The sequence below is a fragment of the Canis lupus genome, chromosome 8, assembly GCF_003254725.2.
Source record: "Canis lupus dingo isolate Sandy chromosome 8, ASM325472v2, whole genome shotgun sequence".
In the NCBI taxonomy this organism is placed as follows: domain Eukaryota; kingdom Metazoa; phylum Chordata; class Mammalia; order Carnivora; family Canidae; genus Canis; species Canis lupus.
Genome location: NC_064250.1, coordinates 9,160,315 through 9,176,111, shown reverse-complemented (window position 1 = coordinate 9,176,111; position 15,797 = coordinate 9,160,315). Strand labels below are relative to the sequence as shown.

Sequence of the window (15,797 nt, the reverse complement as noted above, 5' to 3'; positions counted from 1 at the left end):
TCTTCTAAAAAGGGACATCACAGAGCTCCGTATCCCCTTCCTCCATGTCAAGAAACAGAATTTTGCCATTTAAAAGAGGGCCCTCACTCAATCATACTGGTACTCTGATCTTGAACTACCAGCCTCTAGAACGGAGAATAAATTCTCTTGTTTATTTGCCAGGCCCCTGGATGGACTAAGACACAGAAACTTCAAAGTCGAAAAGTCTTTTCTACCAGAGAATATATTTAAGTTAAGAGAAGCATAGAGATTGGTCCTTGGCCACTCTCCCCTTTTCATAAAATTCATGAACAGCTATCTCAAACGGCAGTTGTATTGGTGAGTCCTGAGCCTTTCACGTAATTTATGAAATAACACATCTCTCAAATCTGGGACGACTACTGTGGTTTTGCCACTATGCGGACTTACAGAGCTTTGTCTGCAGAACCTCAGACTTTCTGATTACATGGTAAAGACACCAGCCTGCAATGAAGTTTGGGAAGGACCAGTGGCATAGTTCCTTTTATTTTATTATTATTTTTTAAGATTTTATTTATTTATTCATGAGAGACACGCAGAGAGAGAAGCAGAGAGAGAAAAACAGAGACATAGGCAGAGGGGAGAAGCAGGCTCCATGCAGGGAACCTGATGTGGGACTGGATCCCGTATCCCAGGATCACACCCTGAGCTGAAGGCAGGCGCTCAACTGCTGAGCCATCCAGACGTTCCAGCATAGTTCCTTTTAGATCACATGACTACTCCATATCTACACTAGTCCTGTTTTCCTCCAGTAAGGACTGAATGAAGGACAGACATTGGCCAGTTTCCGTGGAAGTTTTGTCTTGCTTTAAAGTGATATACCAAAGACTGTTAGTGGTTTTTTTTTTGGAATGTTGCTTTCATTCTTGAAAGTTTAATTCATGAAAAATGACCTACCATTTGTATACTTTCAAAATATAGAAAAAGAAATCTTCAAAATCTTGAATATACCTTCATCACTGATTAAATTTTGATTTAAGAACATAGAAAGTCTTTATGCATAGTACAGAGAAAGAACACTTCAAACAGACTTTGGCAGCATGTGTCATTGTTTCTAAATGTAAAGTTTTTAAACATAGCTTGGTACAACAGTTTGTTACAGTTAAAATTCAGTTTGTGTCACTTTTAGAAATCTAAACATTGTTTCTCTGTCATATGTCTTTGAAATGATATCATATGTTCTAGAAACTCAGTGGGGGTATTGAGAGTGCCAGAACTTACTAAAGGAAAAAAAATATATATGTATAACCATTATAGATATAAAGATATGACTATATATCAAGATATTTTTTCCTGTTTTTTCCCCTTCATTAGATTATGAAACTGTAATGTCACACTATGTCTACAACTGACTATGAAAATTGAGTGAAAAATGACTGTAGTAATTGGTAAATCTCTACTTTATCTCCAAATCTGTGACACTGTGACCACGGCATTGTGTGGCGATGCTGATTGGGTGGAGAGCTAAAGAGAAATCTAGTTGTTCACAAGGTCGAAAGAAAACCAGGGTCTGAAAGTGAGATCAAGCCTACTGAGTAAGAAGGCTCTGTCCCAGCACAGTTGAGAGTAAGCAAAAAATGTGGACTCAGGTCATCACCACAAGGATCAGGGAGTTGTCTACTTCCCTCAGGCAGTGTTTTAGGGGCAGGGGGCCAGTAATCCACAAAGAACCAAGGAGGATCTGAGTTTATAGGCTGAGGTTTTAGGACCAAGTTTTTAGGAATCATGTGATGAAAAATGAAATATTTTTCTTGTGGATCTTGGTACACCGAACTGTATTGACTAGGGGTGGACTTGGTTTTATCTAGGACTCAAACAGTACCACTAGGGTATATCTCCTGGCTTAGTTGATCTTACATTTGGCTCCAGTCTACACAGTGAGCTGCTAAAGTCCACAATCTCTCCCCTTAATGATTCCAAGGTTCATATTCTTATGCCACTAAGCCAGACAGTGAAGAGCTGCAGTTTTTCAACTCTTCAACTGTTCACACACATACAAAAATTCTGGGTTTTATTTTCTCTGGGCCAATTAAGGTAATATACCCAATCCCTGAACCACTCACTGTAGCAAAGGTAACAGATTTTGCTAATTGGTAGGTTTAAAATACATGCCCCACCTTGAGAGCTAGGAGTACATGCACTGCAATGAAGGGTTAAAATTAACCAATTAACTATTAGAAACATACAACCATTGTTGGCTTTGTAAATCAATCATACCAAACTTTTAAGGGACTCTAATTCCTATTGTCGAAAGTTGTTCCAGAAAATTGAAATGAGCAAAAGTTGTCCAGCTCATGAAATGAGACTACTGTAATCTTAATTTTAAAGCCTGATGAGCACAACAGAGGAAAAGATCTGTTTTTCTGTAGACACCACAACCCAAAGTAAAACAATAGCTAAATAGATCCTACCGTGTATTACAAATAATGCATTATGATAAAGTAGAGCTTTATATTTGATATTTAAAAAATATGTCAGAATAATTCATCTACTATTAGATAAAAGGAGAAAAAAAATCATATGATTATCTTAATTGATCCCAGGAAAGCATTTTATAAGGTTTAATACCTGTTTATGAAAAATATATTTTGGGAATAAGGTACTTATTAATTTGGGAGGTATCACATACAAAAAACAAAATAATTAGATTTCATGGAAAAGCTTAGTAGATATTTTGGAACATTAAAAAAGTGAATAGGTAAAGACCAACCCTTTATTTTTTTTTTAATTTTTAAGAAAGATTTTATTTATTTAACAGAGAGATAGAGCCAGAGAGCACAAGGTGGGGGAATGGCAGGAGAGGGAGAAGCAGGCTCCCCACTGAACAGGGAACCCCATGTGGGGCTTGATCCTGGAACCCTGGGATCATGACCTGAGCCAAAGGCTTAACAGAGAGTGAGCTCCCCAGGTGCCCCAAGAACAGCACTGTAGAAAAAAAAAAAAAAAAGAAAAGAAATGGAAGGATTGGAATGAGAGAGATAAATCTCTCATTATTTGCAAATGAAATGACCATCTATCTTAAAAGAAAACAACTCCTGAAAAATTTATAGGCAAACTTCTGGATAGATTAAGTCAACCAAGGTCCTGGATGCAAGATCAGCTTTCATAAATCAATCAGTAATATTTTTCTATACTAGGAGACATCAACTAGACATTACAAAGGGAAAAAAGTAATGCAAAGTATTAAATATCTAGAAATTAACATAATTGAATTTATATAAGGCTTCCATGGGGAATATTAAAACTTTAATAAAAATCATAATAGATGATGTATATGAAAAGAGACAGTCCATGCTTGTAGGATGATATAATTTAATATTATTAAGATGTCAAACCTCCCTAACTTAAACTGGATCACAATTTCAGTTAGATTAAAAAACACTAATTTATTACAAATTTTTTATGGAAAAATACAAATTCAGAAGTAAATGAAGCAACCTCAAGAAGAGGAAAACAAAGAGATTTGACCATGAAATAGTAAAAGAATACCAAGTCATAATAATTTCTTTTAAGTTTTATTGGTACAAGAACAGAGAGAGAGAGACTGAAAAGATTGAATGAAAGGCTCAGAACTAAAGTGATATATATGGGAGAATCTTATGTATGATAAAGACTTACACCACAGATCAATGAGGAACAGATGGATTAATAGATGATATTGGGAAAATTGGCTTATGGAAAAAATAAAACATGCATTTTAAGTCTGATACACAAAGATGTATTCCAGGTAGATGAAAGATAGAAGTATGAAAGCTAAAATTATAAATTAAATCAAAGAAAATTTAGGAAACTGTCTTGTAATGGAGAGAAGGAAGAAGGCCATCCTAAACAAAATTTCAAGAGTGAAATCATAAAATGAAAAACTGAAGAATTTGATGACAACACAGGATTTCTGCTCACTAAAGGGCACCATCAGCAACATTGATAAACATGACTATATGGGGGAAGATACTCATAATATCTAAAACACAACAAGGGACCAATATATAGAATACAAAGAGGGCAGCCGCAGTGGCTCAGTGGTTTAGCGCCACCTTCAGCCCGGGGCAGGATCCTGGAGATCCAGGATCGAGTCCCACGTAGGGTTCCCTGCATGGAGACTGCTTCTCCCTCTGCCTGTGTCTCTGCCCCTCTTTCTATGTCTCTCATGAATAAATAAATAAAAATCTTAAAAAAAAAATAAAAAAAAGAGTTTCAAAAAATGGACTACAGAAAGAAAGCAACACCAAAAGAAAAATAAAACAATAGGAACAGCTAACTTACAGAGGAAGAAACTCCTAATGCCCACAATCTCAAATCATTTTATAATTAGACAAACGCAAACTAGAAGAATTATGAGATGTCATCTTTCATCTATTAAAATGCGAAAAAAGTTAAAGTTGGATAATGCCAACTGTTATTGAGGATCTGTGTAATTAGGAAGCCTTAGGTATTGCTGATGAAAGTGGAGACTGGTGTAGCCATCCGGGGGAGCAATCTGTTACTATTTAGTTAAGTCAAACTATACAAATATTATAACTCAGTTTGGGTACATATGGCCTCAAGAAATTTCTTACACAGATACATGAGGAGCATAGATCAACTTATTTTATTGTAGCATTGATGGGGGGGAGCAGTGAGTTGGTAGAAATCTGGATGTCTCACTAGAAAAGCAGATAAGTAGATTATAGTGGACACAAAGGAATGCAGCTGGCAGAAACTATGGATTTGATGTGCACACAGCAGCATGGATACATCTCAAAAGCAAAAGAGGACTAAAATGGTATGTTGCATAATGTTATTTTTATAAATCAAATATATGCATGCATGTACAAACCAAAGATACACATGAAGCATATTACAGTGGCTCTCCCTGAGGTGGAGAGAGAAAAGGAAGTTGTAGGAATAAAAGAGGAAAAAAAAAAAAAAAAGAGACTTGCCAAAGGAAGCAGGAAGCATAGATACCATTTCCAAAAGAAGGAAGAACGGATCCTATCTGCCAAAAATAGCAAGTGTCTACTGTCTCAGGAATGTCTCGAGAAGTCAGGATATCAAATGTAGACTCTAACAGACAGAATGCGTAAGAATACTGTGTGAACACCAGCTTCCAGTTGACTTCATTTATAGCTATTATCAAACTGAGAACACTCAAGGACCCAGACTCCTAAAATGTGGGGGAAAATGGCCAGCCTCCTAAATTTAAGGAGGAAGTTTGGCAAGCATTAGCAGAATGGATTCTGAAATACTCATCATGGCACAGCAAATTAGAAACTAATCATTCTCTCTGGCTCTTTTTCCCTCCTCTTCCTGTTTCTTTTATATGCCACTTCATTTTTTCTATACTGCCCTTTACATTTCTTGGCTCTCTCTTTTCACGTTTTTCCCCCCCACCACAGCAACTTGCTTTTTCCAATTTACTTTTTTCCTTTCTCTCTGTATTAGAAAAAAAAATCCACTGTCTTGTTATTTCTCTTTCTATACTTTTCCTTTTCCAAACAGTCAAACAATGTCTCTTCCCATTTCTTTTAACTAAGAGGTTGATTTTCCCCAGCCTGAGATCTGTCCTGCACTCCTCCCACACTCTATTCCTCATATGACTTTGGGAGGAAAATGTGGGGAGGGAATAAACTGTTAGCCTCCTTGATCTTATTTTCATGCACATATTTTGGCAATAGAAAGTAAAGGTTATGAAAAAAATCAGGAAAGTTTTTTAAATCACTGTTCTCAATTAATGTCATATTTTGGCCTTTGACCTTATGTTAAGTTGGTGATACCCGCACAGGTCCTCAAAAATGAGGCCCACATAAGAAGTTGTTACCTGATTCCTATTCCTAATTGGTGCAAACATTTTAGAAAGCCTGGAAGTAAAGTAAAACAAATAATTGTTCATTCGTGGGGAGGAATGCAAATAAAAAGTTCTTGTTTTTAGAACTCCAGCTTCCTCACCTGGCCTCCAACCATTGTTCTAGCTTTCCCTGAAGGTTTATAGGCAAGTTGCAGCCCACTGTCCCTAATTGTACCATCCTTTCCTAAACAGTTGAGCACCATTTCCTTGAGGAAAATAATTTATTATCTTTTTTCATGACTGAGAAATGGAAGAATCTCTTCTTTGCCTCAACATCTGGGGTTTAAGGAGCGGGATGGCACATTGCATCCTACTCAGCACTACGCTGGTAAATGTTTAACAGGAAGCACTGAAGAAAACTGTTAGAAGTTTTAATGATATAAAATGTGACATAGCATATAATTTACAAGTAATAGAATGTGCAATACCCTTTGTTAGAAATTCCATATAGCCAATTATATCTCGTAGAATAATTTTGTCTATTTTTTTTTTATTCTTTTATCCTATGGTTGCAACCTATGGCTACAAATGATGAACAGTTGTAGTTCTGACATGACTGTTGGTTTATAATTTTATGTGAGTGGGTAGGTTATAAATGAAGCACTGGTGTTAGACATCAGAACTTCACATGTTCATCAATGACATGGATGAGCGCGTTGCTGAATCAAATAATTATTTTGAATGCTGGAAGAAAATTTTCTGTTTGTGTGTGTGTGTGCACATGTGTGCTATTTACATGGCAATGGCAAGTTTCAGGGGCAACAAGAGAGCACAAATGCTAGTCTACAGAACTTGAATCATGCTTGCTTATATCCTGTTGGCTAAAGCAAATCACACAGTCGGTCTCAGAGCCAGAGTGGGAGAGCACTAAAAATTACAGGATAGCTAAATGGACATGGATACAGGGAAGGAAATGATTACTGGTCATTTTTATGTATTCCATCCATCCATGTCACAGAAAACCCACAGAATAATACTGAGAAATAAGGCACATAAATTTGTTTAACATGGAGTTTGTAGGTAGGGGGCTCTAGGGTCTCTTCTACCGCACCACAGTCTCAGGTTGCAAGAATGGTATTTCTGTAATTCCTTTGGCTTTATCCCCTTGTTCATAAGATGGTTGCCCATATTCTAGACATCATGGCCTTACAAAACTTGAATAAAAGCAGAAGATATCTTAGGGGGTCAAGGCAGTGAGAGAGCTTAATTTGCATGCTTCATCCTTATTTTAAGCTTTTATTTAAATTCCAGTTAGTTAAGATAGAGTGTAATATTAGTTTCAAGTGTAAAATATAGTGATTCAACACTTTAATATAACACTCAGTGCTCATCATAAGTGCACTCCTTATTCCTCATCATCCACTTCACTATTCTTCCACTCACCTCCCTTCTAGTAACTATCAGCTTATTTTCCATAGCTAAGAGTCTGTTTCTTGGTTTGCCTCTCAATCTCTCTCTCTCTCCTTTTCTCCTTTGATCACTTGTTTTGTTTCTTAAGTTCCTCATATGAGTGAAATCATATGGTATCTATCTTTATCTGACTGACTTACTTTACTTAGACTTATACTCTAGCTCCATCCATGTCATTGCAAATGGCAAGATTTCGGGTATTTTTTATGGCTGAGAAATATTACACACACATACCACATCTTCTTTATTTATTCATCAACTGATGGACATTTGAGCTGTTTCCATAATTTGACTAGTGTAGATAATGTTGCTATAAACCCCAGGGTACTGTATCCCTTTGAATCAGTATTTTTGTATTTTTTTTAAAGATTTATTTATTTACTTGAGAGAGAGAGACAGAGCAAGTGTGTGAGAGAGAACACAGTGAGGGAGTGGGAGACAGGCAGAGGGAAAGAGAGAGAGAAAAAAAAAAAAAAACTTTAGCAGACTCCTAATTGAGCAGGAAGCCTGATGTGGGGCTTGATCTCATGATCCTGTGTTCACAACCTGAGCCAAAACCAAGAGTCAGATGCTTAACTGACTGCACCACCCAGAGGGCCCCTGCCGGCAACTTATCGTATTTGCTCTGAAGCAATTTTGCACATGGTAGGAGGAAAATACATATTGAATCCGTGCTTAATTAGGAGTGTAGGAGTATAGGGTTTTATCTGTCAGTGACTGGTTTTATATCATTCCCCTATAATAACATTGATTGTTTATGGCACTTTACTATATGCCAGGCTCTCTTGTAATGACTTTACAGAGAGCCACATGATTTATTTGCACTTAGGTAAGGAAGCTGACACTAAGCATGGATCAGTAATGACCTATAAGTAAGTAGTTGAGTTAAGTGTGCCTGACCTGTTCTGCTATGGCGGTGTTCTTTCTATGATTCTATCTTGGTGCTAGTCACTGCACTGTGGTGGAGGAAGCACCTCTACCTGCGTGCCACCCCAACATAGGCATATGTACACACATACAGAGGTAGCTAGCATATATTCTTACCTGAAGAGGCTATGAAATTCTATCCTAGACTGCAGAGTACAACCCATAGCCTGGTTCTTGCCTGTCTGTATAACTGCCTTCTTGCCACACCTCCATTTTTCCCTCCTTTCCTGTGTGAAGAATGGGACTACAGTCTGGCACATGGCATGGTGTGAGCTGGCTGGCTACAGAGTGGGAGAAGAGATAGCATAGTGCTTCCAAGAGAATAGCAGAACTAAATCCTTCTGTTTTACAGTAGCTTCCCCACCCCTCCTTAATTACAAAGGGATTATACATATGTAGTGAGAAGCTTGAAAAATGCAAAAAGGCACAAAAGATAATATAGTCTTTCATAATACCATTGCTAGATATATCTTCAGTTGATATTTTTGGATTCTCTTCGAGTCCTTTTTCTATGAATGCATTTATTTTTAACAACATACGGGTTTCTTTCTTTTTTTAAAGATTTTATTTATTTATTCATGAGAGACACAGAGACAGAGAGGCAGAGACACAGGCAGAGGGAGAAGCAGGCTCCATGCAGGGAGCCTGATGTGGGACTTGATCCCAGATCTCCAGGATCACGCCCTGGGCTGAAGGTGGCGCTAAACCTCTGAGCCACCCAGGCTGCCCAAACATACGGGTTTCATTGTCTACTATTTTATGATCTTTTTCACTTACTGGAGCATCATGGCAAATTTTTCACAACATTTAAGATTTTATTTCCACCGTTGTTCATTTGTTTAGAGCATATTTATTGAGACTTTTGTGACTGGCATTGGATTTTAAAGGTGGCATAGTAATATGTTAAAGTGACTCATCTTTGTTTCTTTAATTTTCTATTGATGGTTATTAATTCATCCAATAGATAAATATGCATTAAGCACCTCTTATATACCTGGAATATACTAGGTGCTGAGGATGTAGCAGTGAATGATGCAGATAAGACCTCTGTTCCCTATAAACTTATACCGAGGGAAATCACAGAGTCTCTATGTAAATACATAGCCAGGAAAGGTGACAACCTAATGTGATATGTTGCCATCAGATTTCCATCTTCTTGATACTTGTTAGAAGTTTTGGTTCTTCCATGGCTCTCTCCACTCCCATACTCAGGGGTAATATGGTTTAAATTCCCTTTGTACTTTACTGTTTCAGTAGAATTTATGGAAATGAAACTTCATTTTAAAATTTTTTTGAATATGAAACTTTAATGTGTATGCTTCACCTGCCATCCTGGACCAGAATGCTTATTGCCTTAAATGATTAGAAAGGACTTGCCCCAGTCAGACAAATATATTCTTGTATTTCTTTCTGATTTATTTATTTAACTATCTGTTTTATATTTAATTCCTTTAGCATGCATTTTGGTTGATTGTAGAGATTTAAATTTATTTTTCTCCAGTATTTTAAAATCCAAAATCATGGCACATTATATGTATTCAATAATTATAGCTGTAATTCCATTTTTAAAAAATATTTATTTATTTACTTTAGAGAAAGAGAACACACATATGAGGGGAAGGGGCAACGGGAGAGGGAGAGACAGTCCCAAAGAAGACGCCTTGCTCAGTGTGGAGCCCAACGCAGGGCTCAATTCCACAACCCTGGGACCATGACCTGAACCATAACCAAGAGACAGACTCCCAACTAACTCCACCACTGAGGCACCCCAACTGTGACCCAAATAATTAACAGAATAAGAATACTTTTGTTGATTTTTTTTATTGGGAAATCCTGCAAATAGTAATTGTGTAGCCATATTATACAGTTCCCATAGACATGTAAATAAAGTATTTGGAGTGGTTTTGATGTATGTGTTTAAGAACTATATTTTAAAAATTTTAGTTCTTTGAAGCTACTTACATTGAGGTTATTTTATAGTACATTGGCAGTAGGAACTTATAAAATGAAACTGGGGAAATTATTCCAGAGAAGTACTGAAACAAAATCATAAACTCCTAAAATATGCTAGTTCACAAATTAGCAAACTGTATTAATAATTGTTAGCTGTAATATTTGTTTACATTTCAGTAAAATTCGCTAAATCAATAAAGTGAATTTTTTCATAACTAAGAAAAAATCATATTTTAAGGGTGTCAAGATAGACTGCTAGTTTGAAGTAAAGGAAAATTCATTCAGTGGATAATGTGAGGAATTGGGAAGGGATGATGAAGATATGCTGTTTGGTTTTTTTAAGATTTTATTTATTCATGAGATACAGAAAGAGAGGCAGAGACATAGGCAGAGGGAGAGGCAGGCTCCCTCAGGGGAGCCCGATGTGGGACTCAACCCCAGGACTCTGAGACCACTCCCAGAGCTGAAGGCAGATGCTCAACCACTGAGCCACCCAGGCATCCCAAGATATGCTGTTTATGGAACATTCATTTGACAACCATTAACTGACTCTGCTCTGTGCCTATTATACTTAAACACAGTGAGGTATATAATATAAAGATATTTGGGCAGAGACCTGAATTAAGCAAAGGTATATGTTAGGTGGAAGAGTGTTCCAGGCAAAAGGAACAGCAAAGAAGGAGACCATGAGGCATGGGGCCAGTTGTGAGTCCCAAGAAGAGTGGCTGAGAGGAGAGTGGAAAGTAGTAGTTGATAAGTGAGAGAGGTGAACTGAACCAAGATCTTGTGGTTATCTATTAACTTGATGAATCAGCATATTAATTTTTCTTTGCTTAATCTGAAGTTTCTAAAGGTGATAAGGTCAAGATACTCTGATAAGTCAACTGAGGAATACCCACAGTGGCACAGAAAATGAGAATTAGACCCTCAGAGACCTGGAATTTCTAAACTGGGGAAACATGGTTCCTCAGGGTGAGCAGTCTGCCAAAGTCATTGTAAACATTTGAGTGTTTGAATGTGTCTGGGCTGTAACCTCTACAGGGAAAGGAAATCCTGGTTTCTAAAAATAAAAGACTGTTTTTATTTTAAGAGTCAAAGGGGAACAGATCGTCCCAATAAATACAGGTCATTGACATGTTTTGGTCGTGGACTTAGAGTATGCAGAGAGATCATCTCTTTAAATCTATGGATAGCTAGGTACCCATTTTAAAAAAATGTCTCTGGATAGATTCTAAAACCTCTATCGAGAAATCATGAATTTGTTTTCAGTACTGGTTGGGTTGAAAATGTTAAAGAAAAATAAAGTAATAGCTAATCAATTCCTCTAACACCCTCATGAGATAAAGTAGTATGCTTTGTCATGACTTATTTATTTATGCATTCAACACCATGTATTGAGCACATACTACGTACCAGACACTATTCTAGGCTGTTGAGTTATAATAGTGAATCATATGGAGTAAGTTCCTGCTCTAATGGAGCTTATGTTGTAGTTGGGAAACAGATAATAATTTTTTAAAAATGAAGATAGATCTATAACTTCAGGTGGTGATGATTTCTCTGAAGTAAAAGAAACAGGATAAAAGAATTAGAGAAGCTATATTTTACTTAGTGGGGGTCAGGGAAAGCCTTGCTGAGGAGGTGACACATGAGCAACATGAAGGAGTTAAGCATGTGAATATCAAGAAAAGGGGTATTTCAAGCAGGAAGAAAAGAGCAGGTGTCAAAGTCCTGAGGAAGAACTATCAATTATTTACTTGAAAAATAGTAATGGGACTAGAGTGGAGGAAGGGTGGCAGAAGATAAAGATAGAAATGTAAGAACCTTGTGGGCTCTGGTTACGATTGGGGGATCTTGGTAAGTATGAAGAGAAGCTGTTGGAAGCTCTCTGATCTGAGACACATTTAAAAGCGAGATCCAGTCCCTGTGTGTAGAATAGATTGTACATCCCAGAGGAGGAGCAGGTGACTTGGGCAGTTATAGGTAAGAGACAGTGGCTTGGACTTGGGAGATAGTAGTGGGAATGATGACAGATTTTAGGTTTGGAGGATACTGTGCTTTTCTTTTTTTCTTTTTTCTTTTTTTCTTTTCTTTTCTTTTTTTTTTTAGAGCTAATAAGATTTTTTAAGGAATTCCATGTGAAATGAGAGAGAAAGAGAAAATTTAAAGATGATTCCAACCTTTCTGACCCAAACCACTGGATGTTGGTGTCATTTCTTGAGACAGGGGTAGTGAAGGGAAAAATCAGGGAAGAGTAGTCAGAAGTTCCATTGTGAACCCCGCAGATGAATCCACACAGAGATGTTGAATACTGTTAGATGGATGGGTCTGCCTTTTAAGGGAACGTTCAATGCTAGAGATAGACATTTGTGTCATCTGAGACTATATGGTATCTCAAGCCAGGGGGCTTGGTGATATCCTCTAGGGTGATTATAAATAGAGAAAAGAGACTTTCTGCAGAATGAGCCCTGAGCACTCCAGCATTTATCTAATAGGTTGGAAAGAAGAGAATGATTCAGTGACCGAAAAGTTACAGCCTCTCAAGTAGCAGGAAAACCAAGAGAACGCAGTATTCTGGAATCAAGAGAAGAAAGTGTTTGTTGGAAGGAGGGAGTGAAAGCCTGGGGCAAATACTGCTAACTTGTTGCCTAAGAGGATGGTTACCCACGGAACCGGCAATGTGAAGACCAGCTCACCTGGAGGCCATTCCAGCGAGCGTGTATGCAATGAGTACTGACACTTCTCGAGAGGACAATTTCTTTAAATAGGTTGAGGGAAATGGGATGCAATTTGGAGTGCGATGCATTTTGACTGTTTTGCTGGTGATGTGAATTCTGATAAATGTGTTTGAAGTTTTGTGAAAGACAGTGTTTTAATTTTTTTATTCTCACTAATGAATTTTATTTTCCATGAATTTAGAGTGAGGTTTATATATAAATTTATGTTCATATCTATTTAGTGAGCTTTAAAATATCATGTTCAATTCAAATGTCTAAGTTTTAATTTTTAAAAACGTTTTTAAAATATTTTTATTTATTTGAGAACGAGCAAGAGAGCACAAGCAAAGGGAGTGGCAGAAGCACAGGGAGAGGGAGAGGCAGACTCCCCGCCAAATGAGGAGCCCGATACAGGACTTGATCCTAGGACCCTGGGATCCTGACCTGAGCCAAAGGCAGACACTTAATCGACTGAGCCACCCAGGGCCCCTCAGTTCTAATTTCTGTATGAATTCATTCCCTCCCTGTGGAAAGGAATATGGATTGGTAAAATGACTGGACCCAGATGAAATGACATAGTCACTGACCACCTTCTTATAAACTTCCAGTTTCTTCACGAATACAATAGGGAGTTTTGACAACTTGCAGTTACTGGGCTATTCAGATGATCCAGATTTCTCAGATATCACAATGTAAACCAGATTCCTCTTAAGAGAGTTTTGTTGTGCCCTCTTTTAAAATCAAATAGAAGGGGCACCTGGGTAGCTCAGTTGGTTCAATGTTCAGTCTTTTGATTTCAGCTCAGGTCATGATCTCAGGGTTGTGAGATTGAGCCCTGTGTCCGGCTCCACACTTAGCTGGGAGTCTGCTAGAGATTCTCTCTCTCCCTCTGCTCCTCCTCAATCTCCTCAAAATAGATAAATCTTTGAAAAAGAAAAGTCAGAAACTTCTCTCGCAATGTCTCACTTAAAACATTTCCTACACTGACTTCCATTTTTCCCATCTTGTGATCAGAAGCAAACTGGATCACAGAAATACAAAGAGAACAGGAAATTTTGGTGGATTGCCTCTGGCAACTCTAGGAAATTCATGAATTTGAGGCAGAGAAAACAGAGAAGGGTATCTTAGATCTTCATGAAGTTGGGGGATATTTGTCTATCTTGTTTACCACTGTTCTCCAAACACCCAGAAAATAAAAATATAATTTTGTACTAGAATAATTTATGTCACAGGATATTAGTGTAGTTACTGGTGGGTTAGCTGCTATTTTTCTAATTAAAAAATCAAATTATTTTAGCATGTATATTTATAGATGACCTTTGATAAGTAAGTATGAGAAATGAAAGAAATTGACCTACTTAATGCTAAATCATAGTATAAGATTTCACCTACATACAGGTTATTCCTCCGCACTTTTGGAAAGTTCTTGTTGAACCACTTTGCTTTTATGAAGGACCTACATTAGTATTTGTTTTAGCTAATTGAGAGGAATTTGAAGAGAATTCTTGCTTTTACAAAAAAAAAAAAAAAAGGCAAAAAGCAAAAATAGTGTTTAGCATTTGTTTTGCAGTGAGCAGTAATAGAGGCAGTGTGCACCCCAAGCCGTGACAGTGGCACTGCAAATATCTTCCCCTGAACTAGAGAGAGTCAGCAACCAGTCTCTCCAGCTTTGGACTGTATCTGTGACATCTGTGCTTTATCTCAATTTATTTTGTGCATCCCTTAGCAAGATGTGTCTTGAGGCATCAGAAAAGCCTAAAAGAGGTTATTTTTTATGTCTGAGAATGCTCAACAATTTTCCCAGGTAAATTAATCCTCATTGCTTCTTTACTTTACCAACATTTCAACTTACAAAAGGTTTTCTAGGAATGCCCTACTTTTGGATAGTGGTGGGGAGCCTGTATTCATTTTTGCTGTTCCCTTCCTCAAAAGACACAAATGTCTAAAGATTTTTTTTCTCAACATCTCATTCTTTGTTTCTTTCTCTCTTGGGGGTACAGGTGAACTTTCTCTTTCACACTATTTTTCAGATTTAGTCTTTGTAAATTATCTACATCTGCCTTTATGAGAGACAGCAACAGACCATTAGTCAGTTTTGCGGGAAATGTAATACATTTTGCTGACCCAATAACCTGAATCAAGGTCCTAAGGCATCACAGATATCCAAAAGTGCTTTTGCAGATATTTTTTTAATACAAGCTTAAAGAGGTCTTTGTGGGTGGGGCTGAAGCTGCTCTTGCCTGAATACTCAGCTGAGGACATCTGGCCCCTTGGGAATGAACTGAAAGGCCAATTTTATTAAATGTTACTTCTGGTGGGGTGGCAGGTGGTTTTATTATCTTTGGCCACTACCAACTCTTCCACAAGCTACAGCATTCTTTCCAGAAGCTGTATAGCATTTTACAGAGAGTGAAGAAATTCTTTCCTATCTTGGGGAACATCAAAGTAGTTGAGAGAAATTGTTTTCATTTTGATCCTTTAAATCAGATGCACTGCCTGCTTATCAGTACAAAGAAGAAGTTAAAAAAAAAAAAAAACCCACAGCAACTCCTGGGGGATTTGGCTTTCAGGAAATGAGATTTTTATCCATGGAACCAAAGGATCATTAGCAGCACAATCAGAACAATGGAATTCCACAGTGTCAATGCCAACATCCAAATCTGTGGTCCTTGCTTTTTTCTAGTACAGTACATGAAATTAACACAAAAATGTCATAATATGAATAAATACAAGGAAGAGAGTTGTTTAAAATCTACTTAATTAAATTACTTTCACTAAATATAGGTGAGCTTTGAAGAAAAATTATAGATATCTTAGGTGTAATGAATATTCATATCAGAAAATGCACAAAACTGGAAGTGAAGAAAGCCTTCATGTAGCCTTTTTAGTTTCAGGATCTGGCTAGAGCCAATTAGAAATCATGTGAACTATGTTGAAGCTACAGAAAC

The 15,797-nt window shown here is 37.3% G+C and overlaps 1 protein-coding gene across 6 annotated transcripts in view; it reads left to right on the top strand.

Moving 5' to 3' along the window:
• Positions 1-15,797, top strand: part of PRKD1 (protein kinase D1) — a 322,843-nt gene that overhangs the window by 140,183 nt on the left and 166,863 nt on the right. The window contains exon 1 of one of the 6 annotated variants that reach the window (XM_035719818.2): positions 11,968-11,989. The exons of 4 other annotated variants lie outside the window; for them this stretch is intronic. The gene's annotated coding sequence lies outside the window, so the exon portion shown is untranslated. One more of the 6 variants, XM_035719817.2, reaches the window with a different exon arrangement.